The 26,606-nt window shown below is 39.4% G+C and overlaps 1 pseudogene; it reads right to left on the bottom strand.

Annotated features, from left to right (window-relative positions):
* Positions 1–6,902: 6,902 nt before the first annotated feature.
* Positions 6,903–7,390, bottom strand: LOC138430382 (peptidyl-prolyl cis-trans isomerase FKBP2 pseudogene; annotated as a pseudogene).
* Positions 7,391–26,606: the final 19,216 nt, after the last annotated feature.

Here is a 26,606-nt window from a genome sequence, read left to right as displayed (position 1 = left end):
TGGGTTGGAAGAAACACAAGCTGGAATCAAGATTGCCAGGGGAAATATCAATAACCTCAGATATGCAGATAACACCACCCTTATGGCAGAAAGTGAAGAGGAACTAAAAAGCCTCTTGATGAAAGTGAAAGAGGAGAGTGAAAAAGTTGGCTTAAAGCTCAACATTTAGAAAACGAAGATCATGGCATCCGGTCCCATCACTTTATGGGAAATAGATGGGGAAACAGTGGAAACAGTGTCAAACTTTATTTCTGGGGGGCTCCAAAATCACTGCAGATGGTAACTGCAGCCATGAAATTAAAAGACGCTTACTCCTTGGAAGAAAAGTTATGACCAACCTAGATAGCATATTCAAAAGCAGAGACATTACTTTGCCGACTAAGGTCCGTCTAGTCAAGGCTATGGTTTTTCCAGTAGTCATGTATGGATGTGAGAGTTGGACTGTGAAGAAGGCTGAGCGCCAAAGAATTGATGCTTTTGAACTGTGGTGTTGGAGAAGACTCTTGAGAGTCCCTTGGACTGCAAGGAGATCCAACCAGTCCATTCTGAAGGAGATCAGCCCTGGGATTTCTTTGGAAGGAATGATGCTAAAGCTGAAACTCCAGTACTTGAGCCACCTCATGCGAAGAGTTGACTCATTGGAAAAGACTCTGATGCTGGGAGGGATTGGGGGCAGGAGGAGAAGGGGGCGACAGAGGATGAGGTGGCTGGATGGCATCACAGACTCGATGGACGTGAGCCTGAGTGAACTCTGGGAGGTGGTGATGGACAGGGAGGCCTGGCATGCTGTGATTCATGGTGTCGCAAGAGTCGGACACGACTGAGCGACTGAACTGAACTGAAGCTCAGTGCTATGATGAGTACGCTTTAGAGCAACAATCTGCTCCTGACCTTCACAGAAATGGAAATACCATGTGTAATCTTTGTGCCTAGGTTTCTCTGCTCAACAGAGTGTTTTAAAGAGACTCATTCATTGTGTCACATGTATCAGTTTGCTTTTCATATTATTATTGTTGTTGAATACATGACCAAACCACACACTGTTTTATGTATTCCTGCTGAGAAGCACTTAAACAGTTTCCAGTTTGGGGATGCAATTGACTAAAACAGCTATAAACCTTCATGTGTGAGTTTTTGTGTATAAAAATACTTTAAAGTTTTCTTTGTGGTAAATATCTACAGAAGGAATTGCTTTGACAAAGTGAGTTAATGTTTAGCTTTATAGGAAATGCCAAACATATTTCCTAGGTAGTTCTACTATTTTGCCCTCTCATCAGCAATGAGTGTTCTAGCTGCTTTACATCCTTGCTAACATTTGGGCTGATCAATTCCTTCAATCGTTTCTAATTGATGTTGATGTGGTGTCTCACTGTAATTTAAGTTTTCATTTTTCTGATGACTAATGATAGTGAGGCTCTTTCTGTGTGCTTATTCCATCTGAATTTGTTCTTTTGTGAAGTATCTTTCAATATTTTACTAGTTTAATATTTTTTTTTCTGTTACTGAATTGTAGGAGCTCAGATATCCTGGACTCAAATCATTTGTTGGGTATTGTTCCAGCCTTTTGATTTTCTTATGATGTGTTTTGATGAACAAGAATTTTTAACTTAAAGTCCAATGTATTGTACTTTTTCTTGTTAATACTCATTTTGCCTTTTCTCATAATTTATCCAAGATTCCCAGAAATATTTGTGTATGTTTCTTTCTAGAAATGTTATAGATTCGGACTAATGTTTTAGGTCTAGGAATATCTCAAATTAATCTTTTTATTATTGTGAGATAATGGGTATTAAAGTTAGTATTTTCCCATACTTTTATTCCATTTTTTCCAGATCACTCGCTGATAAGAATTTCCCCTATTAAATTGCTTGGCTATGTGTTATGGAAAATCAGTCTCTTTCTGCGTTTTCTTTTCACTTCCACTGATCTTTTTGCCTGTCATCCTACCAATGTTGCCTTTTTTTGATTACTGAAGATTCATAGCACCCAACAAACAAATAAGAACACTATTTTTGCCCTTATTTCTGCTTTCTGGTGTGCCACCTTTGGCTATATGCTTTATCTTTCTTTAAGGACATAGAACAAAAAACATAGTTGTCATGACGTTTTATACCTAGTAACCTAAAATTCCAGCTGTAGTTAGGTTGGGCTTCCTGGATAGTTCAGCAGTAAAAGACTGCTTGCAATGCAGGAGTTTTGGAGTTGGTGGCTTAAATTCTGCATCAGGAAGAGCCCCTGGAGGAGGAAATAGCAGCCCACTCCAGTATTCTTGTCAGGAAAATCCCATGGACTGAGGAGCCTGGTGGGCTACAGTCCAGAAGTCACAAAAGTATTGGACACGACTCAATGACAAAACAACTTAAACTTCCAGCTACACTGGGCATATAACCAGAGATAATTTGACCATTTACTTCATTATTGTATAATGCTGCTGCTGCTGCTAAGTCGCGTCAGTCGTGTCAGACTCTGTGCGACCCCATAGACGGCAGCCCACCAGGCTCCTCTGTCCCTGGGATTCTCCAGGCAAGAACACTGGAGTGGGTTGCCATTTCCTTCTCCAATGCATGAAAGTGAAAAGTGAAAGTGAAGTCACTCAGTCGTGTCCAACTCTTAGCAACCCCATGGACTGTAGCCTATGAGGCTCCTCCGACAATGGTATTTCCCAGGCAGGAGTACTGGAGTGGGATGCCATTGCCTTCTCCTATTTGGGGTGCCATTGCCTTCTCCACTATTGCATAATAGGTAACTTCAAAGATCTTCTGAGGTAGAGAGATTAAAACTTTTTCATATTCCACTTTGATTTAGTCAGTTAGTTTACACTTTAACTCACTTGAGTTCAGTTCAGTTCAGTTGCTCAGTTGGGTCCAACTCTGCGACCCCATGGACTGCAGCACACCAGGATTTATTGTCCATCACCAGCTCCCAGAGCCTATTCAAACTAATGTCCATTGTGTCGGTGATGCCATTCGACCATCTCATCCTCTGCCGTCCCCTTCTACTCCCACTTTCAATCTTTCCCAAACATTGGAGTCTTTTCTAATGACTCAGTACTTCACATCAGGTGGCCAAAGTATTGGAGTTTCAGCCTCAGCATCAGTCCTTCCAATGAGTATTCAGTACTGATTTCCTTTAGGAATGACTGGTTGGATCTCCTTACAGTCCAAAGTACTCTCAAGGATCTTCTCCAACACCACAGTTCAAAAGCATCCATTCTTCGGTGCTCAGCTTTCCTTACAGTCCAACTCTCACATCCATACACGACTACTGGAAAAATCATAGCTTTGACTAGACGGACCTTTGTTGGCAAAGCAATGTCTCTGCTTTTTAATATGCTGTGTAGGTTGATCATAGCTTTTCTTCCAAGGAGCAAGCATCTTTTAATTTCATGGCTGCAGTCACCATCTGCAGTGATTTTTGAGCCCGAAAAAATAAAGTCTGTCACTGTTTCCATTGTTTGCCCATCTATTTGCCATGAAGTGATGGGACTGGATGCCATGATCTTAGTTTTCTGAATGTTGAGTTTTAAGCCAACTTTTTCACTTTCTTCTTTCACTTTCATCAAGAGGCTCTTTAGTTCTTCGCTTTCTGCCATAAGGGTGGTGTCATCTGTGTATCTGAGGTTATTGATATTTTTCCTGGCAATCTCTTAATTCCAACTTGTGCTTCATCCAGACTGCATTTTCACATGATGTACTCTGCATATAAGTTGAATAAGCAGTATGACAATATACAGCCTTGGCATACTCCTTTCCCGATTTGGAACCGGTCTGTTGTTCCATGTCCAGTTCTAGCTGTTGCTTCTTGACTTGCATGCAGATTTCTCAGGAGACAGGTCAGGTGGTCTGCTATTCCTAACTCTTTAAGAATTTTCCAGTTTGCCGTGATTCACATAGTCAAAGGCTTTGGTGTAGTCAATAAAGCAAAAGTAGATGTTTTTCTGGAATTCTCTTGCTTTTTGAATGATCCAATGGATGTTGGCAATTTGATCTCTAGTTCTCTGAAATTATCAACTCCTGAAAATGTGAATCTTTAAACTTTGCGATAGACTCTTAATTATAAACTTGCTTAAAATAATAATAAAGAGGAAATATTAGTTTATATAACAGAAAAATCCAGAAGTAAGAGAGCCAGCTTTAGGAAGAGTGTCATAACTGCTGTCTTGGTCTTTCTTCTCTCCCCAACCCCTCTTACCATCAGTTCTAGCCATCTCTTCACTCTTTTGTTTTCTGTGTTGGTTTCAATCTCAGGCAAGCTTTCACTATATAGAGGCTGTTGGTGGCTCTTGGTTTATCAACTTTGCGTCTCTTTACAGTGATTTCTGAAAGAGTCTTGGGCTTAACTCCCTCGCTCAACTAGGATCTCATAACTGTCCTTGAGCTACTCATTGTAAATGTGTTTGACTGGATGTGTCTCCTTATCATCCCTCAGAGCAGGGTGAAATGAGGCCAGACTTACCTGAATTACTTTGCAAGCAAAAATAGAGTTCATAATTGTCACAAAAAAAAGGGGAAAATGCAGGCTGAACAGGCAAAAACAAGAGACTATTATTATAGTTCATGATAGCAGAGTTAAATTAGATGACTGAAAGTGAAAGTGAAGTTGTTCAGTTGTGTCCGACTCTTTGCGATCCCATGGACTGTAGTCTACCAGGCTTCTCTGTCCATGGGATTTTCCAGGCAAGAGTACTGGAGTGGGTTGCCATTTCCTTCTTCAGGGGATCTTCCTGACCCAGGGATGGAACCCAGGTCTCCTGCTTTGCAGGCAGACACTTTACCCTCTGAGCCACCAGGGAAGCCCTAAATTAGATGACTATGTTGCAATAATTATTTTTAAAATAAATTTCATTTCATAATTTTTCCTTCTACTCTTTACCTTCTGTCCCAGGACACAAAGACACCCAGTTTCTTCTTGCCACATAACTCAAGAGATCTTAAATGTAAAATGAACGCCCTAAGTTTATTTTAAAACACTGAAGTTATTTTATGTCAAAACTTCTGATACATATGGTTTAACACAATGTGTATTTTTTGACTTTTCAGTAGCATTTCCTGGCCACTAATGATAGTGGCTTGAATGCACTGCTGTGCTATAAGCAGTTCTAGGCTGGTTTTCAATAGTTTAAAATGTAATTTCTCTGAAAGAAATTTCAGATAAAAAATTGGCATTCTGATCTCTGCAAGTATGCTTCATTTTTATAGTGATTAAAAAGGTCCATTTAGTTGATTTGTCAGCCTTGTAAGAACTTTCTGTTAGACACTCATCCAAGTGCTTTGGCAGAGGGCCATATTATATGGATAAAAGGGGAGGAGAATTTAAATCGTTTTGAATAATTTTTTAGTCTCTGATGCAAATCACCCAAAGTCCACATGTACATTAACTCCAGCATTACCTCAAGGTTAAACAAACTTGTTTTACCATCACTTTTGATCTCTGAACAAAATGGATTTATGTTTCTGTGAATCCATGTAGCTACAACCATTAACTCACTGTCCTCAGAATACTTTAAGGGTTTTCTCCAAATATTATCGCTTAATAAAAACATGCTAGAAAATGAATCATCATGCCCTCAGTAAACATCTCTGTTTAGTATTAAAAACTCACCTTTCTGATTTCATAGTCAAGGCCTGAGAGTCCCTGGATAAATTGGACCCCACTCCAGATGGTGCGTTAAGCAATCCATTCTACTTGGTCAGCATTTAGCTCAGAGACCAGCAAACTTAATTATCCTCTCCTTATTTGTAGAGTTATTTCACCTTAGCACCTTCTAGCTCCAGAACACATCATAATGTAACAGAACTCTCTGGAAAACTCATTTCTCTTATGGCCATTAGCATCTGTTTATTCGACCTCCTCCTTGCTTGCCCTCAGCATCTGTTTGCAGTCCTTCTGGCCCCTTTCATGGTAGCCAATTATTTTACAAAGGGCCCCTTTCCCTCTGCTTTGTTGTTGAAAACAACAATTTCTACCTCTCTACTCCCTTTTAAAAATTATTTTTATTTCTAAATATGAAAAAACAACTAGAAGATCATTTTCCCAAGAGACTCTTCTACTGAGAAGAATAACCAGCATCATGCAGGCTGTTTCTTTCCCTTTTTCCCCTGGTAACCTCTACACTGGCCTTCACAGATTGCTCACTTGGCAGAGGGAAATAAGAGGAAGGGCATCTAGTAGCAAACTGGTTTCGACCCTTGTAATCCCAGTGGGACATCCAGGTCAATGAAAAAGGGAAGCAGAGATCTTCAAGCACCTCTTGGATCTCTGTGGGTGTGTAGTTCTCCTGATTTTTTTGGTCCCTGTTTTCCGGTGCTGCCTTGGGGTTCTTCCAGACATCTAACACAAAGATTCCTAAGATCTTCCTCTGATGATTGCTTCTTCTTTGATGTCCTGGGTTTCCCAGGACCTGCTGCTGATAAAGTGACCTTGTCCTGTTCCTCTTCTATGCAATATTGCTTTCTTGTACCTGTAGCTCTTGGTCAATGCATCAGACTAGTTGTCCAAAATGAAACACAAAGCATTTTTGCTTGTTTATAAAATAGTTTCTTATAGGTTATGCATAGGCATTCCATCATCCTATCATGAAACTTGATTCTCTATTATGTGCCATTACCCATATAAGAAGTAGCACAAAACAGTGGGTATCATAGGTCTTGATGACAAGCTGTCTAAATTCAGGTCCTAACTCCAGTCATCACCAGCTGTGTGACCTTAGAAAAGCTACTTAATCTCTCTGTGCTTTGGTTTCCCAATCATAAAATAGATAAAATAGTAACACTCAGTCAAATGTTATTGGAAGGACTTAGTGTCTACAACCCTTGTCTAAAATCCACAAATTGGAAGTACCCTAGATTAAGAGATTTTTCTTTTTTTTTTTTTCTTTTTTTTGGGGGGAGGGGGAGTTTAAGGGTTTTTTTTCTTTAAACAGTCTGGTCCCTGATGGGGGCCTCTCCACTGCCCCTCTCCAGTTTGGCTATAGTTCTGAGTGTTGCTTGATTTTGAGCAGCTCCACCTCGAACACCAACGTTGCACCACCTGGAATCTTTACGGGGGCTCCCCGCTCTCCATACCCCAGCTCTGATGGAATCACCAGCTTCTGCATTTCCCCCTCACACATCTCTAGCAGCCCCTGGTCCCAGCCCTCTGTGACCTGGCCTGTGCCCAAGGAGAAGACAAAGGGCTGGTTCTGGGGCAGGCTGCTGTCAAACTCTGTTCCATCTTCTAGCTTCCCCGTGTAGTGCAGCTGCAGGACGTCCCCTTTCTGCGATTTGATGGGACAGTGGCCTACCCATTTCTTGACTCCAATCCGCAGCTTCCATTTGCTCTCAGCCCCTGTGGCCGTGACCAGGGTGCTCAGGCAGGTGGACAGTACTGTCAGCACCCAGCTCAGCCTCATCTCTCTCCTTGCCACGCCCCCCATTTTTATTTTTTGGAGTGAAGTGAAGTTGCTCAGTCATGTCCGACTCTTTGTGACCCCATGGACTGTAGCCTACCAGGCTCCACTGTCCATGGGATTTTCCAGGCAATAGTCCTGGAGTAGATATCCATTTCCTTCTCCAGGGGATCTTCCCAACCCAGGGATCAAACCCAGGTCTCCCACATTGTAGACAGACACTTTACTGTCTGAGCCATTAGGGAAGTTTTTAAATAGAGTCTATGTATCACATAATACCCATGACAGAGTTTGAGCAGTAGAGTCAAACATATTAATTATTCTACAGGAAAGTACACAGATACTCACACTAAATTGAATTTAAAAAGACTAGAAATGGCATCCCACTCCAGCATTCTTGCCAGGAAAATTCCATAGACGGAGGAGCCTGGTAGGCTGCAGTCAATGGGGCCGCTAGGAGTCGGACATGGCTGAGCGACTTCACTTTCACTTTTCACTTTCGTGCATTGGAGAAGGAAATGGCAACCCACTCCAGTGTTCTTGCCTGGAGAATCCCAGGGACGGGGGAGCCTGGTGGGCTGCCGTCTATGGGGTCACACAGAGTTGGACACGACTGAAGCGACTTAGCAGCAGCAGCAGAAATAGTCACATAGCTGTTCAGGTGGAGTTTTGCCATCAAATGACTTTAAGTTAGGTCAGGTATTGCTGTCAAATGAATTGTGAAAAATGTGTTTCAGCTGGAATTGCCTGAATATAGTGTTTAGCTAGGTGTTTAGTACATAACAGGAACTTCCCTAGTGGTTCGGATAATGAAGAATCTGTCTGCAATGCAGGAGACCCGAGTTCAATCCCTAGGTCAGGAAGATCCCCTGGAGAAAGAAATGGCTACTCACTCCAGTATTCTTGCCTGAAGAATCCCTATGGACAGAGGAGCCGGGCCGGCTACAGTCCATGGGGTCACAAAGAGTCAGACATGACTGAGTGACTAACACTTTCACTTTGTACATAGTAAGTTCCTCAGACATTATCTACTTTTTATAATTACTAATATTATTACTCAGTCAAAACATTTACTGAGTGTCTACCACACGCTATTTATTCTGACATGTTATTGTCATATGTCATAATGAGCTACTTGATTGAGGTCAGATCCCCTTCCTTCTCATCAGACTGTTTAATTAATTAATACTTTTTAAAACAAAAAAAGATTGAGTAAACACTTTGGAACTTGAGGGGAGAGATGCAAGATTTTTTCTAAAATAATTTAAAAAATTTTCTCCTCTGGATAACTTTAATAATCAGATATGGACATCATTGGTTTATTTTTTAAAATTTTTGTTGTGTAATTGACAAAGTTGTAATACATATACAAAGTATACAATGTGATGATTGGATATATGTATACAGAGGTATGAAATTAGCATATTCCCACCAAATTAGCATATTCATCTCCTCACATATTTACTTTTTAAGTGAAAACATTTAAGTCCTACTTTCTTAGCAAATTTTAATTATACAATACAGTGTCACCAACTATAGTCACCATGTTGTACCTTAGATTCTAATCCTGAGGTGGTAATGGCTCCAGGCAGAACTGGAAATGGCTGCTAATCCCTGAAAGAAAGTAAAAATGAAAGTGTTAGTTGCTCAGTCCTGTCTAACTCTTTGCAACCCCATGGACCGTAGCCTGCCAGGCTCCTCTGTCCGTGGGTTTCTCCAGGCAAGAATACTGGTGTGGGTTGCCATGCCCTTCTCCAGGTGATCTTCCTACCCAGGGGTAGAATTTGGACCTCCTGCATTGCAGACAGATTCTTTACCACCTGAGCCATGAGGGAAGCCCAATGCCATTCTAGCCCTCTTCAAGACAGAGTGGTTCACCCTTCCTCAAGTTCCTCCAGCACATCTGGTCTCTGCTCCTGAGATGGTCCATCTCACTCTTATATTTGAGATGACCGGCTATGTCAACAGCCAGTTGTAACACTTGGTCTTCTATTTGAGCCACTGAGAGGTGGGCATCGTCTGTCTTCTACTGGATATTACATGGTAGCAAGTATGTGAAAAATTTCATGACAAATTACAAAATACACAAACTATAGAAAACCACATGCCCCTGCTTTTCTCCTTACTTATATAAATGACACTTTGGGACTAGGGCGAAGGAACACATGGCGTCATTCACTGCTAACAACAGTTTATCAAAATTGGTCTGTTCACAGATGAAAGAAGCCTTGTTCCAAGCTAAATGGCCAAGGCCTTAACCTGCAGGACAGTCCTCATAGATTTTAAACCTAAGCATATTCAGTGACCTGCATAAGTGATAAAAGAGGTCATCAGAATTTTTTTCAGCTAAATTTCTATAAGTAGTCTGGCCTCTAGTTTCATTTTTTAAAAAGGTTACTATTTTATGATTATAGACCAAACTAAAGGAATATTCTATAAATTTTTGTGTAAGTAGGTTGGCCCCTGGTTTTCATTTTTTACTGTTAAATAACTACAGATTGAATACAAGAAATTATATATGTATACTTATCTATACATATAGATGGCATTGTAGGATATATAGATAATAAAAATATATCTATATATTTTATATATAGATTACATATAGATATTTAATATCTACTTAGATTGTATATTTTATCTTATCTATATATATTTATATGTTTTATCTTATATCTATGTATTTTTATGTATGTTTCTATCTATCCATAAATACAGTTATCTTCTGTTAAAAGTCTGTCTAGACTTTTTCCCCAAAAAACCTTTTTTTTCAGTGTACATCTCCTCTATCCACTCAGTGAAATGTGAAATTCACTCAGGAGGCCACTTTATTCCTAGCCTAAAATTCCTGATGTTCTGAACACTTGATATGGTGCCCTTTAGGATTACTGCCAGTTGAACCTAAATTCTGTGGCCATTACCCCGCAAAGTACATCAGGCTGTGAGACAAGCTCTTAAAGGAAAGTAGTTTTTCAAGCTACATTATGGTGCTTTTAAAGGGAATAAAATCCTTAATGAGAAAATGAGTCTCTTGAGACTTCTGGCTCCAAGGTCAGCTCCGCACACTTGCCCTCTTGCTTGGCAGAGAATCTGTTCAGGGACATTTCAGGGAGCCCATTCTGTAAAAGGTCCAGGATGAAATAGGATGACAGCCTGTTCTCTGGAGCCTCTGTTGAGCAACTTTATAATTCTCTGACAGATTCCCTGAGAAGCTGTTCCCACACAATACCGAGTCACCAGCCTCTCCTGCTGTTCCCGCCCAACTAGGCAAGGAGGAACTGGGTTGCTAAGGAACCTGATGCCATAGCACCTGATGGAACTAACACTTGTCAGCTAATAACAGTTTAGTGTGAATAAACTTCTCAGACTCTTCCCGGGTGCATTAATACACTGCCAGATTCTGCAGGGCTTGGGCCCTGTATTTATTTACCTTTATTTCTACTCACATCTAGGGCAGTGTTAAGTAAACGTTTTGGGAGAGTCAGCTGAGGTCAGTCTGCTCTACAATATTGTCCTCAACTGGTTCTTCTTGTTGTGGGTGAGGAGGAAGAAGAAGGGCTTTTTCTAGCCACTGTTACTCGTGGCTTGAATCTGTGCTGGAAGTAGTACAAAAAGGGGATTGCTTCCAGAGACCATAGAAACTGGAGGCTGACAGAGCTTACGTGAACCATGGAGTGTGATGATTAGGAGAGAAAATGGTGCTTCAGATTCAGAATCATCCACCAAATGCTAAGATAGGTTTTGTGGATGTTGCTGAATAAAGGGTGATGAAAAGCCTCTAAAAATTATTGTGCAAACGACTTTTGGAGTCTCTCTAGGTGGTCTCCATTAGGTGATGGTATAATTTAAGTGCAGCTGCCCCTCTTCTAGGAGAGTGGTTAAATAAAGCCTTGATAATGAGATACAGAAAAACTGGAATCATTTTGTTCATTTTGGCTTCTCATACACCCATATTTAAGGCTTCTTGGTAAGCTACAATGAACACTTCAACATTATGAGAAATAGAGATGACACGAAAATGTAATTATATTTAATATATGGAATGCAGATAATAACATTCTATAAACTAGGACAGGTCAAAGAAAGGGAGAATCTAATCTAGTTTCCTGCACCTCTTTCCATCTCTTCAACATTAACTAAAGCTCACTGTAAGATATATTAAAAGGAGATGAATTCATTGGTGTGGTTCTTTGTTATTTTACCTTCACCCAGAAATGTAATTAAGAAGCAGATCATATTACTTTGATGACAGAGACAAAGTTTGTCAGAAATGACATTATTACTACAAAATTAGAGAAAACACAGACTACATTCCCACTTCTAATTTATCACAGTAGTGATAAAAATTCTAAATGCTCCAAAATGGTGAAATCGAATGAGAACTATCAGCATTTTGTTACTTATGAGCAGAACTAATTTCCTTTCAGCCTTATGGAATTAATGACATAATTTATGGTGCATTTCATTGCTTTTAATAGTGGTAGAATGTATAAAACAATGCATACTGTATATGTATAAAAACAATACTTTTTTCTCAAGCTCTTATCAGCCTATGAATTCTTGAGATAAACTTAAAAGTCATCAAAGTGGTAAGTAGTGTTCTTGATTAAGAAAATAAGACTCAGGAATTCAAAGGTTTATGAACTTTATTCAAGTTTATCCAGCATCTATTTCCCAGGGTGGAAAAAAATCTCCACCTGCTTTATTTCACACACCTCTTGACTCTGAGCCTCTGGGGCATAATAAAGTCACTGGTCTATACTTTCACCCTGATGAGATCTTCTGTCAGAGGTGACCTTTTTGTTCTTGTTCAAGCCAGACCCAGTCGCCAATATGTGCCTGATGACTTATTGAAAGCTTTAAACTCTCTTAACTCCTTGTATGCTGCAGTTCTGCAGCCTGCATCCACCCAGAGACGGCACATAGTACTTCCGTGCTCAGAGCTCTGGGAACAAACTGCACACTCCAGTCAAGACTCTCCCAGGTCACTGAAGGGATTTGATAAAATACCATGTCCCTTCCAGGTGCTTTTTATCCTGTTGAAGGGACCATGATCATTTTAGGAGGCCATCCTCAGCTCACATGTTGTTTTCCAAGGGCTTCTTTAAAGATTTTCCAACATCATTCTTCTTCCCCTCTCCTGCCCTAGGACTTCAGACAGCAAACTGGTTCTTCCAGGATCTGTGTAGCAGGAGAGGATAAGGGACAACTTTTTTTTTTTTTTTTTTTTTGGTCAAAAGGAAGAAGAAAGGCTCAGAGATGGGAGTCACATTAAAACAGTAAGACTGTTGACTTTTGCCCTGGCCCTTTAGATGGCACAGTGGTAAAGAATCCACCTGACAATCCAGGAGACACAAGAGACACAGATTCTATCCCTGGGTCGAGAAAATTCCCCTGGAGTAGGAAATGGCAAACTACTCCAGTATTGTAGCTTGGATAATCCCATGGACAGAGGAGCTACAGTTCCTGGGGTCACAGAGTTGGACATGACTGAGCACGAATGCACTTTACACACATTTGATCCTAGGAAATAGCAAAGGTTAAAGAAATCCCCCTACTCTTGTGTTCCAGCAAACAGCATACTGCAGAAGCCACCCTACCCCATATGATTTAGATGCAACTCACAGATGTGCCCTTATTTACCTATGACAAGTCAAACATAGACTCTCCAAATTTCCATTCTTTGCCTCATATGTGATTTGCTGAACTGCCTATTCCTGCTAATCAATCAGAACACTCAAACTTAACTTTCTCTCTTTTCCCCAGGTCCCTGAATTTTGACCTCCTTCATCCTAAGCCAGCATCCTCACTCTCCTAAGGAGCCCCTGTCAAGAGTAGGGGGCTCCACAGTAAACCAGTCTTTGATCTGTTGTCTCATCAGGTCATCCTTCATCCCACTTCCCCACACCTGGTTCTCTCTAGCTTTGTTGACTTCTCACTAGAAAAGAAAAGCCTTTTCCTGCTTAACTGCTGAGACACTAGCAGATCTCTTGTCCATAGCATTCTCTGTGTTGCAATAATAATTCACCTCTCCAACTGCAGTAGTCACTCCCTCCAATCTGTTCTTAGGCCAAATTCAATGCTTTGATATTTCTTCTCACTTCTAATCCCTTTGGGTCTGTCTCTCTCTTACATACACACATACACAGATTCCAATATGGCTACTTATGTTTCTTTAATTAACAAGTGTGATGATTGGGTAAGTTACAGGTAGGTTAACCATAGAAAAGCTAATTTTTCTTTATCTCTGAATTTCTGCCTACATTTGATGTTCTCTCAAATTGCTTGGCAATCTCAAACTCCTTATTGAAATCTCTTGTTTTATATAGATGTCTTTCAAAACCAACTGGTAAAGCCAATCAATTTAACTCAGAAGAAAAACAAGCTTAGAAAACACGAGCAGCCCTTGATTTAATTGTTTCTTTTCCTTCTCAGTAAACAGAACATGATTTGCCATAAAAACCTCAAACTGTCATAGTTGAATGAATAAATTCTGAGGATTTTAGATAGAATAAATAATGCTTATTCTAACTTGGTATTGTTTTGGTATTTTTTTTCTCATGGGAGAGGATTTGTTATGTGTTTTAAGTTAAAAGTAGTATTTGTTTTTCATAGCATTCATTACTTACCAGACCTATGTAGACTTTCATGGTTTAAGCCTTTTCAAATTAAATTTGAAGGACTGCTATTCTTTCCTATCAGAGTAAAACACATTCTAAATCCTAATAAATCTATTTCTTTAATATGCCCCTTGATGTATAATAGTGCAAACAAAAACACATAATGGGTTCCTCTTGAGAAAGGAAAATGTATTCACTCCTGATGAAAGATCTTTTGATAATTCGCTCTTGGCTTCACCACTTGATTTATATCATCTTCCCACATTAATTTGTTTTTAATTTTTTCCTGCCTTCTAAGGTTTTTCTCATTTCAGTGACATGTACGTGACAGATGAAGTTGATGAACTACAAAAGTAAAGATCTTTAACTCAGATGAAAACTTTAAATTGTTCTGTAGTCCCATAGAATCCATGAAAGAAATTGAGGAGCCTGGATTTCCAAGAGCTTGATCATAGCGTTTTAGAAGCAAATGATGAAATCGACAACAACAAAGCATTAAAACAGAGTGTGTTTCTTTCACCAATACTGAATGGCTCCCTGGAGTGTATTTTTTCCAAGTCTTCAGCTGATTCAGTTTTGTAATCTAAAATGATGGCAAATATATGGAAGCTTTATAAAATTTCTTCTTTATCATAGATTTTAATTTCAAAAATGTATTCCTTCTATGAACTTCATTTTAATTTAGGGGAATTAAATAATTTAACTATCTTCACTTAACGGAGGAAGCAGCAAAGATGACAATGTCTCAAGGTAAAACTTGTATATGAATATAATAATAATAATCCCTTTACACATTCAGCCTATGTATGTACCTTCATAGGGAACTTCAACTACTTCATTCCTATTTTGTTTTCCACTAGCAGATTTCAGTTCAGTTCAGTCTAGTTCAGTCGCTCAGTTGTGCCCGACTCTTTGCGACCCCATGTACCACAGCACACCAGGCCTTCCTGTCCATCACCAACTCCTGGAGTTCACTCAGACTCACGTCCATCGAGTCAGTGATGCCATCCAGCCATCTCATCCTCTGTCGTCCCCTTCTCCTCCTGCCCTCAATCCGTCCCAGCATCAGAGTCTTTTCCAATGATTCAACCCTTCTCATGAGGTGGCCAAAGTACTGGAGTTTCAGCTTTAGCATCATTCCTTCCAAAGAAATCCCAGGGCTGATCTCCTTCAGAATGGACTGGTTGGATCTCCTTGCAGTCCAAGGGACTCTCAAGAGTCTTCTCCAACACCACAGTTCAAAAGCATCAGTTCTTTGGTGCTCAGCCTTCTCCACAGTCCAACTCTCACATCCATACATGACTACTGGAAAAACCATAGCCTTGACTAGACGGGCCTTCGTCAGCAAAGTAATGTCTCTGCTTTTGAATATACTGTCTAGGTTGGTCATAACTTTTCTTCCAAGGAGTAAGCGTCTTCTAATTCCATGGCTGTAGTCACCATCTGCAGTGATTTTGGAGCCCAAGAAAATAAAGTCTGACACTGTTTCCACTGTTTCCCCATCTATTTCCCATGAAGTGATGGGACTGGATTCCATGATCTTCGTTTTCTGAATGTTGAGCTTTAAGCCAACTTTTTCACTCTCCTCTTTCACTTTCATCAAGAGGCTTTTTAGTTCCTCTTCACTTTCTGCCATAAGGGTGGTGTTATCTGCATATCTGAGGTTATTGATATTTCTCCCAGCAGTCTTGATTCCAACTTGTGTTTCTTCCAGTCCAGCATTTCTCACGATGTACTCTGCATAGAAGTTAAATAATCAGGGTGACAATATACAGCCTTGACGTACTCCTTTTCCTATTTGGAAGCAGTCTGTTGTTCCATGTCCAGTTCTAACTGTTGCTTCCTGACCTGCATACAGATTTCTCAAGAGGCAGGTCAGGTGGTGTTGGGAGCCAGCGTGAGGAACTCCGCCCATGGCAAAGGTCATGAGGAAGGAAGCTTGGCATACGCAAAGGTGTGATCAAGCCTCAGGAAACCCCCTGTTCCTGAGCATCCACCCCCCAAATGAGAGTACTTTACGGGGGCTATCCCCCATAACCATTTCTCTCAGAGAAGGAGTTAACTTGCAGGTCCAAGTTAATAAAAATTCCTGGGCATGACAAGAGTGTTTCAACTTACGAACTCTGAAGGTTCTCTGGCCTGCCTGATCAGGTTCGTCTGGCCACATGTGATTGTTTGCAGCCTCCCAACTGTGAGAGGCATGGGATATTTTAAAACTTTCTAAATACAGTCTCTTTTGAGAAGTTAGAAGATCATTAGTATAGTATAGTGGGTTGATTAGGAATTATATTGGTGAAGGGTTTTTTCTTCATTTGTCGTGCCAATAATTACTGCTAATTCCCTGCCCTGGGTGTGACAAGGATGTCTCAGGTCAAACCTCTCTGCTGACAGACTAGCTTTGTGTGACAACCCCTCAACCATAGACAGCACAGAGAGTTTGGAGTATTAGCATAGGGCTTTTTTCATTGATGAGTCAATGATTGCCATCAGGCCTCCATATCCTTAGACACCTGGGAATATATTAAACAATGTATTTGGAATATAGAAAAGGAAATATAGTAGTTTTTGATGTTAGCAATACTAGACTTTTTGAGTTAGTGAATTTTCTCTTTTATTATAGATCACTGTACTTTGTTATAAATCACTGTGTCCTTGCTATGCAAAAATGTAACTTTATCACTATCTTAAGACTAAATAGATCTTAAGGGGAACATTGGTGAAGGGTTTTCATTTGTTGGGCTGATGTTTGCTGCTAAATCTCCATATTCCCTGCCCTTATAATGAATATAACTAGCATATAGGAGAAATAAGTATTAACCTTTAAGATTAATCATGTTAAACCTTAGGTTAAGTAAATTCCTTTCTTGATTGTAACTCACTACACCTTCACCCTATAGGAATGCAACTTTACTTGGAGGGTGGCGCCTGATTTAAGAAAAAAATCACCCCTGGAAAAATAAGTTTTCTGGTTAACTGACCGGTATCAGAAAGGGCCATAAAATGTCAGCAGACCTCATGGCTAGAAGATGATGTAAAAACCCATAAGACCTTTGTATAATTTTATATGAAGCATCTGATTGTGACAAAGGTCAGGTCTGCTGTATTCATCCCTATGTATAACAAAAAGGTATATAAACAAACCTGAAAAATAAAGAAATCTCATCAGTTTCTGGAAAGACTGATTCCCCTTTGTCGTTTCTTTCTTGCTCCCCGTTTTCCTGGCTGATATCCCATCTGGTACGAGAGTACTCACCAAGCCTACTGACATTGCCGGGGCTTCTAAGATCGGACTGGGGAGGCCTCAGTGCCTCCTCTCCCTCGGGAGAATGGAAAGACGCCTGTGGCCTATGTAGGTGGTGATTAGTATTCCACGTAAACCAGTTATTCAGCCTCTTTTTCTACTACACTATCTGTTCCTAATCTCCCTCTATATCTGTAATTAAATAAGTTTTTTCCAGGACACCGATTCCGTCTCCACCTTCAAATTACCCCGGATCCACCGGGGCTGGACCCCAGCAAGGTGGTCTGGTATTCCCATCTCTCTCAGAATTTTCCACAGTTTATTGTGATCCACACAGTCAAAGGCTTTGGCAGGAAGCTACTTATTAGATTATTTTTCTGTATTCTGTCTTAGTAATGGACTAATGTTTGGGTAATTTTTTCTTCTCTGTGATTAGATTTTGTGATTAGATTATTTTATGTATCTCATCAGTTGTCCTTTGATTTCCACCTAAGATTGAATGGAAAGTACAGCTCTACTAGAACACTGGCCTCCTGGCACTGCTTCCTGGAGTAATTGAGAGTCATTGTGTATCAGTTTCTTAATCTGTAAAATAGAATTCAAGAGGAGATGAGAAAGGATCATACATTTAAAGCATCAGTTGCTGGGGATTGATTGATGCTTTTAAACTTGGTGCAGTCATCCCTCAGTATTCACAGGGTATTGGTTCCAGGACCCAACACTTGATACCCAAATCCACAGCTGCTCAAGTCCCTGATGTAAAATGACCTAGTGCAAATCATTCCTTGGTATCTGCATGTCCCACATCCTGTTGACATGGAAGGTTCATTTAGTTGAGGATGATGTGTCCCATTTATTTAAATTATTAGTTTTATTTAAATTATTAGTTTTCCCCAGAGCACCTATATATACTGAACTTTTAATATTAGCCTGAATTATATTGGAACTTCTGACTGTATACCCATTGGATGCTAGAAATATCCTGGTTCAGGAGTAAGTTTGACTTACAAAAACAACTGACCAGGGCAATTTATTTAAAAAAAAACCAAACAAACATTTGCCTTTATGCTTGTCCATGCTGAAGCTGAAGCTCCAACAGTTTGGCCACCTGATGAGAAGAGCCAACTCATCAGAAAGGACCCTCATGCTGGGAAAGATGGAGGGTGGAAGGAGACGGGGATGACAGAGGATGAGATGGTTGGATGGCATCACTGACTCACTGTACATGAGCGTGAGCAAACTCAGGGTGATAGTGAAGGACAGGCAAGTCTGGTGTGCTGCTGTTTGTGGGGTCGCAAAGAGTTGGACACAACCTAGTGACTGAACAACAACAACAACAGTCCTTTTGGAAAGTAAATTGTTCAAGAAATAGGAATGGGAATACTTTTAGATAGTAAATTCCTTCAGAAGAAGTCAGCTCAGTTCATTTGTTACTTAACATCCCTGGAGCAATACTGTATTCAGAATGCTGGACTGGAAGTGTTTGGTTTGCGTGTTAAATTTCAGGATCTTCAAGCTGCAACTACAGGAAGGTATGGGGAAGACTATTCCTGTCCCTGTGATGAACATCTTCTCACCTCTATCATGGGCATCTCTCTCCAGCAGAAGTCTCCTGGGGATCACAGTTTACAAATAGGAGATTTTGTACAATCTATGACAAGTACACAGTATCTTTGAAACATGGGCTTGTGGATAGATTGGACCACTTAATTTTTGTAATTTCATATCTACATGGACCCACGTTTTCAAAGCTATAACATAAGTGCTTTAAGCTACAGCATTCCTTAGCAACCCACCCACACTACTGACTTATTTAGATATGTACTATGAAATTGTATGTGAGGAGACTTTTTGAGAAGCCCTTTTTTTTTTTTAATCACTGACAACTGATATATTTCCCACTGACAAATGGCCTAACAACTAATGATTATCAGTGTGAATTCTGGAAGAAGCTATTTACAAATATTCTCTTCGTTTTAATGCATCCATGCCCTCTAATACACTATTTCAACAAAAGGTACCCCCTGTGTTTTACTAAAGAGCTTTTTTTTTTTGATAGTAATATTCTTATACTTTGTTGCCTGATCATTTATGCTTTTGAAATTAAGAATCTATTTACATTGCCTGTTTATCAGATTTTTTTAAAGCAAAGTGATATAAATAAATTGACCAAGATGGAATACTATAGCAATATTAGGTGCTATTCCTATGTTTTCATTAATCCCCATGACAACCTTGTATATGTATCTATCTTAAGGAATAAAAAAATGTGGCTTAGAGAGTATGTATAGCTTGCTCAAGTCACATAGGTGCCACTATCAGCATGGGCATTCTAACTCAGTCATCATAATTCTAAAACCCATACCTGTACTTCATCCTAGGTCCCAGGTCTGTGTGCGTATTGTTTGTAACACAGGGTCTGGCACAGCAGTCCCTCAAAATTATTTGTTGGACAATGAATGAAGAGCAAGTACTTGATGAATCAATATAGGTGTCCATCTATTAAATCTCTATATTGTATTTTATATTTTTATAAAAGCAAAGACAAACAGCCAGACCTCCCACATACCTGTCCTACTGGAGAATTACTTATTTAAAATAATCATACAATAATAGGTGTTGCCAATATGGAGTTTAATGTGATCCACTGCACTTCGGATGAAACAGATATCAGACCTAGGAGAGAGACAGACCTTAGCACTTAAGCTGTGGGATTTTCTCATTATATGATTATGAAGCATCACCCTTTTCCCTGTTGTGATCAGGGGCCCAGTTGTGGTTGCAGCTCCTTGGTGTATTGGCCAATGACATGACCTGCCACTTGAGCTGTCTTGTTTCAGGGAATGTGGGCTCCTCCCTTGACTTAATAATGAATTGGAGTCCATCCCTATTGCTATACAAATATGATATGGTAGTTAGGTGACCTATTGACCATCTAGGAACTCTACCAGCATTATTTGCTTTAAGGACTTGTATTGCAAATTTTTGTGGAACTTTGTAAGAGATCAATAGACAGGAAATCAGATTGAATAAGTTATCTCTTTTATTTTTGTTATAAGTTTATATAATTGTTTTACTTTATGTATGTTTATAAAAATTGCTATTGGTGCCATGTCTCCTCAATATCATCTATATAACCCTTCACTGAGCTAATTTTTCTTTTTTCTTTCATTTTTCTCTTTTGGGAAGAACATATAAACTTTCAAGTTAGAAAAAGACCACTCATGAATGAGAACAGCAGTGATAACAGTTACAATGATAAGACAGAATTAGTGTGATAATTACTTCTGCTTAATACTTTTTGCTAAACAAAACCCGATTTGTTAAGGAGAGAGGGGGAGTGGTTACCTACCTGGTATGATAAGAGGCATCAAACTTTCTTGTTCCTCAAATACTCCCATTTCTTTTGACTACATTTTAAAAAATCCTGCAGTAAAAGATTATTCTGCTTAATTAAAGGCTTAAAATGACAGTTCTCCTGGGAAGGCTTACACTGAGCAACTATCAATCCTTTTTGTGTGAATGAATTTCTGAAGAGTTAATAAGAAAAGAGATTTAGAGGGGGCCGGTAGTAAGGAGAGTCTCTATAAAGTAACTGAATACAGAATAGGATGATGAGAGTAGTCACTCAATAGGAAAATGTAAAGTTAATGTCATTAAGGCCACATTCATCTTCTTAAAGTTTTTTCTATTTCTAATGCTGCCCTAACCTATGACTTATTAAGCGGCAGTTCCTTTTTCTATTTTTAAAGTTTACATATGTCCAACATCTGGATAATTAAAAAATTCAATTAGGCTCTCAATATATTCGGGTATTTGGAAATAAATAGCTAATCAACTACACTTCTTTTAACCTTCTTTCCAGATGGAAAGAATCATAATCCTAAATGAAATTCCAGGATCACCGTGAGCATTTTAGTTTAATCTACTTAACAAAACAATAAAGATGGAAATGGTAAAATGAATACATTTCTTCTGTAAACTGAATATTATGGATAAAGTTATGAAGTCATCTCATTCAGCTAAAATTACATATAATTTTAGTTCTACTATGTACCCCAGAGGAATAGAAAGGAAATATTTGAATTTATTTATGTTCTATTACTTTTCATTCAGTGGAGTCAATGGTAAAAGTGATGGAGATGTTGTATATTATGTTTTAAATAGCTTGTTGTCTTTTCATCTTGGTCTTACGCTACCTTTTCATTTCTCTTGAAAGGCACAAGTGTGTTAATTATTGGCTTAGATATAACAAAATCCACTCATAATTATCTAGGCAAAACCTAAAATAGTATTGGCATGTTTCAGGAAATCCAAGGATAAGAAATTCAGCCAGGCTTTGCATGGAACTAAATTGAAGAGCAGTCAAACCAGAGCAATCCAGATGACCCAGAAACCAAGATGACAACTTGCTCTTGTTTCTTGCTTCCTCTATTTGTGTTCGCATGGCCTTTAATTAGACTTCTCAGGGGGTGCTGTGGTAAAGAACGTGCTTTCCAATGCAGGAGACTTTAGAGACCAGGTTCAAACATGTTTCTCTCTGTTCTTCACTCTTCTGCAGTTGGCCTTTCTGCTTGTCCAACAAGGCTAGTGGGCAAGCATGCCTGTTCCAGTTCTAACTTTCCATGTTTTGCATGGTTCAGCACCCAAAGCCCATTGGAATCTGTTCCAATTTTTAAAATTCTTGAGAAAGTGAATTTGACCTAACTTGGATCAAAATATGCATTTATAATCTTATTTCATCACCACCACTTAAGCCATTTTTTAATCACCAAGGAGTTTTTCAAGTTACTTCATCTTTATCCATCTAAATATTTTGAAGTACAAAAATATTTGAATTGGCACATGAGGTTGTTGCTAGATATTTTGTTCCCAGCCACAAGTAGTCATTCTGGTAATAGAACCACAGGTATTCATTTTTACAAATGTATTTTGCAATCTCTTCAAACTAAGTAACTGTTGCATGTGTTTTTTTTTTAAATTTTTTTAATTTTAAAATCTTTAATTCTTACATGCGTTCCCAAACATGAAGCCGCCTCCCACCTCCCTCCCCATAACATCTCTCTGGGTCATCCCCATGCATCATACATCTAACATGTATACTATCATGTAAGAATCGAATCGCCAGTCTATGTCTGACACAGGATACAGTACGCTTGGGGCTGGTGCATGTGTTTTAAAAATTATCCTTAAATGGCTTATTTGTCATAGAATTCAGCCCATGACAACATGAGGTAAACCCTCAAAGTTTAATCTCCAAATTTTCTGTGGCCCCAACATACTCCATTCTACTTTTTTTTACTAGATTCATTTGGGTCTGCTAATATTGGCTCAGAGGTTAAAGCGTCTGCCTCCAATGCGGGAAACCTGGGTTCGATCCCTGGGTCGGGAAGATTCCCTGGAGAAGGAAATGGCAACCCACTCCAGCATTCTTGCCTGGAGAATCTCATGGACAGAGGAGCTTGGTAGGCTACAGTCCACGGGGTTGCAAAGAGTCGGATACAACTGAGTGACCTCAATAAGATATTTTTAATTGGGATGTAGTTGTTTACAATGTATTACTTTCCGTTGTACAGCAAGTTGAATCAGCTATATGTAAAAACATATATCCCCTCTCTCTTGAACCTCCCTCCCACCCTCCATCCCATCTCACCCATCTAGGTCACCACGGAGCGCTGAGCTGAGCTCCCTGCCCTATACTGTTCCCACTAGCTATCTGTTTTACCTATGGGCAGTGCGCATACGTCCCTCTGAACCTCCTGATTCATCCCCCACCATGAGCCCCCTCTCCGTGTCCACGCAGCCATTCTCTAAGTCTGTGTCTGTACTCCTGCTATTTAAAAAACAAAACATTCTTCCCCATGACATGTTCAGTCCAGTTGTTATCTCTCTGTGAATCCGTCCCTCAGTTTCCCTGACACAGCCCCATTGCATAGCAAGAAGATCCTCCTACCTTTTCTCTCTGCTCCTGTAACACATTAAACATGTCACAGGTTTTAGTATTAATATTTTGTAACTGTGTAACTTTTCTGTTTTGGGGATTAAGCAACCAGCGTTCATAGGACAGGAATTCTGCCCTGTTCATTTTGCGTCTTCAGTGCCTACATACCACAGTGGTGAGTACACAGCAGGCGTACAATAAAGGTCAGTGGTCACTCAGAAACAGCGAAAGTTAGCACCAGTGGCTATAGTATAGTGATGAGCCCTGGCCAATGGAGTTCATTCTTTTCTCAGATACAAATTTAGCCAGAAATGGTGCGCTATTCATCTTGGGTTGAAGCTTTGTTATACATTTTTCTTTTCATATAGTTTGGAGGACTCCTAAGAATAGAATAGCTTTTTATGTAAGGCGGTACAAAGAACTCTAGTTTTATAAATGAGAACTTTGCACAAATTTGTGTGGCATTCTTGACATTAATGTATGGCATAAATCAATCTATTATCTTTTTTTTTTTTGAAGCAAATGATAGTGAGGAGTTAACTACTTGGTTCCAAAAATATTAGCATGCAATCACATTGTTTTTGACCCAAGCTTCTTATGATAACCTATGTTATATTTTTAGAAATAACCTTATACTTTCCTTAAGTTAAAATGACAAATCAGAATATGTTAATGGACAGAGAACATAAAAGAAAAGTGAAGTGTAATAGTGTCACAGTTTAAGTCACAAGCTTAGCAATTAAATATATCACATACTGTTCTAGCTTAACAGCCATTTCTTTCTGCTTTTCTCTGTATCACTGAGGCCCATATCCAGACTGGCACTCATTGTCTCCATCCTGCCTCTCCTACTCTGTTTGGTTTTAGGCATGTGGACCATGTATATACCGTTATGTTATTTTTTGTCTGGTTGGCTTCTGAGAATCTTCAGTCAAGACGTAGATCATCTTGCCTGGTTTCAGGCCTTGGTTTCCTTCCTTGTATCTTTCTTGAAGTGTTGTCTCTTTCTGATCAAGATGATTCCTGAGAGGCTGGCCATTACCTACCCAGGATGCACAACTCAGTTAATCCTTGAGGAAATCCTAGCAAAGATTTCTGATGTTATGATGTGAAATTCTCTGCCTTTGGGCTATTTACCACTCACTCTGTCATGGAAAAACTTCTAGATTTTTTCCATACTTTTCCCAGAGAATGAAGAGGTTACCATTTCATGATCTGTTCTCTGTCTGTTATGCCATCATCAGGACTTTGTGATAGCTACCTTGTGTTGTTAGGCTGCTTCTCCAAAGGGTCTTGGTATTTTAGAATTTACAAGTTTAAAACAAAGAATAAGCATTCCTCCATTAATATGGATGTTTGTAACAGTATAAAATTTGGTTCCAAGGTACATAGGACTTTTTTTCTTCACCATTCAATTTCACTTTCCCCATGTTTTCCTTTCCACCAGAACGGAAAGACACATTTTTTTTTTTTTTTGAAAGAGCTTTGTGTTACATTGATCTTTGGATTGAATTAAGTCCTCCCAAAATTCACAAGTTGAAGGTGTACCTCCAGTATGGATGAATGAGATGGTGTTTGGAGATGAGCCTTTGAGAGGTGACTGTGTTTAGATGGGGCCATAATTGTGGGGCTTTCGTGGTGGGATTAGTGTCTTTATAAGAAGAAACACAGGAAGCTTTCTTTATTTCTCTCTTTACCATCAGGGGACACATCAAGAAAGTGGCTGTCTAAATGTCAGCAAGAAAGCTCTCACCAGCATCTGATCATGCTGGCACCTTGATCTCAGACTTCCAGCCTGTAGAATTGTGAGAAAATAAATTTCTGTTGTTTAAGCCACCCTATCTGTGGTACTTTGTTGTAGCAGCCTGAGCTGACTAAAATACATATCCTTCTATTGCCTACTGCATGGCTTAATCTTAATAAAGATTGCAGGAGATTAAATGCAATTTACCAAGAAGGCAAACTACACTAGGGATATTATACAGTATTATTGCTACTATGGACAAGAGGACATGAAGACGAGCTCAAATTCAGACTAAATAATAAGAAATCATGGCCACATTATTTTTCAAACTGTGGGTTACGATCCATTAACAGACTATGACAACAATCAAGCAGGTCACAGTTAGCCCCTATCTTAACGATTTAAAATAGAACAAAAAAAAAACAAAACAAAACAAAAAAACTTCAGAGTTTGCCTTGTGAAAAAAAAATTATTATTTAGTTATGTGCACAAGTATATTTGTCTCCTGTCCATATACCAGTTAATATAAAATGCATTTCTTCCTGAGGTATTAGCTATTAGAATTATACCCAGTATGTTCAACGGGATGAAGGTTTAAGAATATCTTCTCGTTCTGTCTCCATTGACTTCAACAAAGAGGCACTGGCAACAGGGCCTTCCGAAGAGGACAATGTCTGTCTTAGAGACCAGTACAGGATTTGACCTTCCAGTCTGTCCCCTGTCCCTCATGCACACATTAGATTTATCTGATTTCAGAATTGATGGTGACACCCCACAACCACATAAAACATTTCTTTGGTATTTTACAGGTTTTCTTCAACTTTTCCCACTTTCTTCCCAGTTTATTCTGACTCCTCCTTTAATAGCCACTTGGCATGATTTAAATCCTCTTAGCATTATTTTCATTATTTGGAAAATAAGAGAGTTGGACTTGCTTTTGTTTAATGTCCATTCCAACCCTAAAATTCTAAAATTCTCTTGCTTTTGTATTAGAGGATTGCATTAATAACATTGCTTCTCAACCTGGAATTTCATGACCAAATTCTAAGCATCTGAGGGTATATTTAAAGGATTGGAAATTTTAAAAGTTTGTTGCCATAATTTTTGTATGTGTATTCTTAACCCTGGGGGCTCAGATCCATTTTACTGATTGCTGTTGTTGTTGAGTCACTCAGTCATGTCCAACTCTTTGTGACCCCAAGAACTGCAGCATGCCAGGCCTCTCTGTCCATCACCATCTCCCAAAGTTTGCCCAAGTTCATATCCATTGCATCAGTGATGCCATCCAGCCATCTCATCCTCTGATGCCCTTTTCTCCTTCTGCCCTCAATCTTTCCCAGCATCAGGGACTTTTCCAATGAGTCAGCTGTTGGCATCAGATAACCAAAATATTGGAGTTTCAGCTTCAGCATTGGTCTTTCCAATGAGTTTTCAGGGTTGATTTCCCTTATGATTGACTGGCTTGATCTCCTTGTGGTCCAAGGGAAACTCAGGAGTCTTCTCCAGCCCCACAGTTCAAAGGCATCGATTCTTCAGTGCTCTGCCTTCCTTACGGTTCAGCTCTCACAACTGTCCATGACCACTGGGAAGACTATAACCTAGACCATATATAATTTTGTTGGCAGAGTAATGTCTCTGCTTTTCAACACACTGTCTAGGTTTGTCATAGCTTT

Source organism: Ovis canadensis, chromosome 1 (genome assembly GCF_042477335.2).
Source record: "Ovis canadensis isolate MfBH-ARS-UI-01 breed Bighorn chromosome 1, ARS-UI_OviCan_v2, whole genome shotgun sequence".
Lineage (NCBI taxonomy): Eukaryota > Metazoa > Chordata > Mammalia > Artiodactyla > Bovidae > Ovis > Ovis canadensis.
This window is presented reverse-complemented; position numbering and strand designations above follow the sequence as displayed.